Source organism: Rhamphochromis sp. 'chilingali' (assembly GCF_963969265.1).
Source record: "Rhamphochromis sp. 'chilingali' genome assembly, chromosome: 5".
Classification (NCBI taxonomy): Eukaryota; Metazoa; Chordata; class Actinopteri; order Cichliformes; family Cichlidae; genus Rhamphochromis; species Rhamphochromis sp. 'chilingali'.
In genome coordinates, this window is record NC_137932.1 from 2,972,789 (window position 1) to 2,977,655 (window position 4,867).

Sequence of the window (4,867 nt, forward strand, 5' to 3'; positions counted from 1 at the left end):
TTTCCATGTGTTGCTGTAGTAAGAGATTAATCCATGGGACATGGCGGCTGGGAACATTTGGTTCTTAGCCAAAGTTAGACAGACCCAGTATTGGGATGGGAAGAGCAGCCTGCTGCTGCTGCTTTCCACTGATTTTGCGCCTCCTCCTTGTGTTTTAGAAAATAAATTCAGACTTGCAAGGCAGTTTTGTTTGTTCACATAACACACAGCAAGAGGAGGACAAGGCAGGTACATAAGTGAAAAAGGCAAGCATCAAAGCTAGATCCTGCAAGAGCCAGAGCAACTCATTTAACTCAACTTCTCACCACACTGAGTAGGTCAGCGATCTGGTGATGAGTGGAAACCTGAGCTGGGGTTGAATTCTGCAGGTAAGTGATAATGACATACAGATGAGCCTGAAAAACCCATGCCTAATCTAGGAGGTAGAGTATGCACACACTCTGTCTACAAACCTCTTCTACACAATCAGGATCTGAGCAACCAAACTTGATACACAGGTATATCTTGGGCTCTTGAAGGTTCTTATCTATATTGTATAGTAATGAGGTCATTAGGATGCCTAGCAACCATGTCACAATGGTTTAAAAAGGCCTGTTTTTCCACATTGATGCACCTCTAACACCTTATAAAAGTATATAATTTCTATTTCACTGCAGTAACATTCGATCGCATGATATATAACACAACATGTTGCCTGGTAACCACTTAGCAATGGGCTAAATGACTCATATTTAAATCTTTATGGTTTATGCACTTACACCTTATGAAAACATCTTATCATTTTAATTTCAGCTAATCTCATTTATTTTCACAAAAGTTGAATTACAGATTACTAATAACCACCTTACAATGGTGTTCCCATTTTAAACAAATTACAACTTCTACCACTGATTTTTTTTCCCCCTTTACATTTCTAAATTTGATTAATTACATCAGTTTCCAACAGCACGAACAATTCATCTATTTTCTTCCCCTTCCGGGGCCAGGTTGCAGGGGCAGCCTAACGAGAGAAACCCAGAATACCCTCCCCTCTCCTCATCCACCTCCTCCAACATCCAGGAAACAATGAGGCGTTCCCAGACCAGCTGAATCTTTCCAGCATGTCCTTCTTCTATCCCAGGGACCCCTCGATGCCAGACACCCTTCAAAGGAAGCTCACTTTTGTCACTTGGATCCATGTTCTCATTCTTTTGGTCACTATACAAAGCTTTGACCATAGATGAACATGGGGATATAAATCAACTATTAAATCATCTTTAGAATAAAGTGCTTGTATTAATGTGTGTGAGTAGGTAAATGAGCCATGTTGTATAAAGTGCTGTATAACAACCAATCCACTTACCTCGTCCCCAGTGATGGGTGGATTGCCCCCCTCGTCCCCAGAATCTGGTTCCTCTACTGAAGACATCCACCTGATCTTCAGTTGGATCCTAGGTAATGATTAGTTGGGAGCTGAGTTAAACCTGTGACCTAGGGTGTCCTGGTGCCACATGCACTTACAGACACCCTTATGTTCAGATATTGTCCTCTTTATAGACAAACTATCATGTGATGAGAAGTCCAATAATAGAACAGCACTGTGGTTCAGATCAGGTAGGCGATTTGCCTCAGGCGTGCACCCAGGCATGGCTCCAGGGTGGGGCCCTGGTAAACTTATTCCAGACTGGGTAATTTTGCCCCTTGATTTCCCCCCATACATAGGAGTGAATTGCTCTTTGTGGTCCCTTACCCAATTTTTCCTGGGAAATCAGAGGCAAAAAGCCCCCCAACAACAAAGCCCCTGGGATCACTGAGACACACAAGCCCCTCAACCACACTAAGGTGTGGAGAACCAGCACAAACAGACCAAACAAAATCAAACATGCTGCAAATCAAACTGACAGCACTATACTTTAAAAAAATAAATAAATAAAATAAACCTTCCTCCTTAGAACAGGTCAAGATAAGACCTTAAATATATAGACTAATACTCGCTCGTGGTTGTAGGAAAAGCAGGTTTAAATGTTTAATGCAGCTATACTGACTCCATCCTAGAAAAGAAATCCATCACTGAATTTTAATTTCTACATGTTTGACAGTGATTATCAATTAAGGCAGACTGCGGCTGACAGTAAGGCACGTTACTAACCTCCAACGATCACAGACATGGGGATACTGAGATGTTGACAGTTATCGTCTTTGAATGAGTGTTCCTTTGCTTTCGGTCTATTATAGTTCTCAAATATTCTACATTAATTTTACCTGCAGGGCTTTAATTTAAACTTGGCATTTAAAATTTTCACGTAGTGTTCTTTCACCGACTCCTGCCTTCCGCCTCAGCTTAAAAACAAAGATGGGTATGTTGTCCCACAGTTTCACATTTAGATGCAGCAGTTGTTTTATTTTCTCTGCTTCATTAAAATAGGCTCAACTTCAGCATTTGCATGGAAACTCATATCTGTGGACCAGTCCCTACAGAGACCTATGAACACACCACATCCTTTTTTCCCCTCCAATGGGTCAAAGTTAATATTAAGATTAATTAACCCACTTATTAGCAGATAAGATCAGAACACCAAACACTGATCTGAGGTCACTGCAGCTATATTAACACATCATCCATCAGAGCATGAGCTTTACCCGAAAGTCAATTATATCACTCCCATTTCCATCCCCTACGCCCACATGGATAGGAGGTTTGTGTTGCGAGGAAAGAAGATGTTAAGCAGTGAATTGAGGACCAAATGAGTCTGCAGGATGGATAAAAGAAGATTTAAGCAAAAGAGGGAGGAGGAGAAAGTTTGGGGAAAGAGCAGCCAGCACAGAAGGTGAGGGCAGAGTGAGTGCTGCGGTGGAGAGAGGCAGGTGCAGCTATGGTGTGACAGCGCACACTTAGACTGACAAGAGAAATCATCCAGGCTGTCACTCTGAGCGAGTCAGCTAAGGGAAGGGGAATGGAGGAAATGGAAAGGGTGCGTGTGTTTGTGCGATGACTGTAAGAAGTGGAGTGTCCACAGACGTAGACAGAGATAGATGCATTCTGTTTTAATTTAATTAATTTCTTCGCCCTTTCCCCCCCTCCCCTAACATCTGTCATGTACGTCAAACCATTTTTCATGTGTGACTTATTTGGGTCATGATGCAGCAGTTTTGTTTTTTTTCCCCATGGAAATAATGTCAGATGTTTTCTGAACATCCAACTGGCCCTGATTAGTGCTTGTTTTAAGGATATTTTAAACAGGATGGCTGCAACTGAAATGTCTTAAGTTACAACATCTGATGGCTGCTTATGGCAGGATAATATGCTTTGTCACAAACCTCAAATCATCTTAGATTGTCTCGGACTGGTTCTTAATCATGGCAATAAGGTCATCGTACCACCACAGTCACCAGCTCTCAACAGAATACACACATGCTTTGGGATGTGTTACAGTGGGACAGTTGCATCATGAATACGCAGCCGATTGTCACAACGGTCAGAGGCCGATAGCTAAACTGAAGTCAAATGCAGAGAACCACAGAGATGGCATGTACGTTTTAGTGTTTTATTAAGAAAACAGATTAATTCGTAGCAAAGTGTTACTAGTGATGCGGCTGTGGGTCAGTGAGGGTGAACTGGGAATTGACAGGTGGGACAGGAATGGAGCGGGTGCGACTGGGAAGAGAAAAGTACGTGGTTAGAAAGGTGGCGGGTGCAGGACACTTAGGGAAGGTGAGTATGACTGATATTGCTTACTGATAGCCAGAGTGAGTTTGGCTTTGAGGGAGCGGCAGCGAGAATCTGGGTGAGTATTGAAGAGGGCTGACCTGAGTTCCACTGCGTTCGAGGTGGTGAGCGACAGCTGGAGGGCAGGCAGGTGAGGTTTTCTGTATTTTCCGGAACGCGGAGATAACCCGAGAAAAGCTGAGGTTGAAGGCAAGTGGTGAAGAAGGCCCAGGGAAAATGATGTCATTGACAAACTGGCAGTGAAGCAGAGTCTGAGTGGAGATTAAATCCTCAACCCGATTACCCAGAATCAGCTTCAGGTGTGCAGGACTGCAGGAGCAATGATGGCTCCGCCCAGGGGTGGAGACCAAGGAAACTCAGGTGCCTGATGGAATTTTCCAGATCATGACACTGACAAACGTGCACTAACTGCTATGCTGGACTAAAATCTCAGAGGAATGTTTCCAGCACCTTGGTGAATTTAAGCCAATTCTGACGCATAAGGTCTACTGAAGGGGCCAGTGTATGTATATTAATAATGTTGAACATTTGATAAACTAACACCGTGTCTTATCATCTGTGTGCTCATGATTTATGAGCATACTAAGTGAGTTTATTTTTTGTTTTTGTTTCTTAGAGTAACTTTAAACACATATTAGGCACTGAAATTTAATACTGAAATCGACAGACTTCCATATATCACTTTATTAAAGTTGTATTAAGATGCATTAAAAGAAAAGAACACAATCTCATGTTGAACCAGCAGGAAGTCTGCTCCAGATGAATGGCACGAGACATTAAACAGGCTAACTGTGAACACGGAGAGGCATTCTAAAAAGACAGCTCTAATTCAATATTGAACTAATCCATCTGCCCCACGTCACAGATAGCTATCAGGACCACAAACAACCTCACAGACAAACACCGACGTTCATTACTCAGTCTCAAAATCCCTCTTGCTGTGCCTCTTTGGCTTGACGCTGACATATTAAATGTTTCTCGCCTTTTGATTGGCCCACTTTGTTTTGCCTCTCTTTATTGGTTGGTTCCTATTCTGCTGGTGCTTGTTTTTGGGGCTTATCCACAGCTGTAATTATTGATGCAATGATATGACTCCATAGCTTTCTATCAAAGAGCACTGATTGCCAGTTCAGAAGCCGAGGCCAATTTCCTGCTTTCTTG

The 4,867-nt window shown here is 42.6% G+C and overlaps 1 long non-coding RNA gene across 1 annotated transcript; it reads right to left on the reverse strand.

The window, feature by feature from the left end:
• Positions 1-403: 403 nt before the first annotated feature.
• On the reverse strand, positions 404-3,968 carry LOC308397100. Its single transcript, XR_013971688.1, has 3 exons — positions 3,787-3,968; positions 1,343-1,430; positions 404-1,142 (listed from the first exon to the last, which is right to left on the reverse strand). It is a non-coding gene; the product is annotated as an uncharacterized lncRNA (long non-coding RNA).
• Between the last annotated feature and the right edge of the window lie 899 nt (positions 3,969-4,867).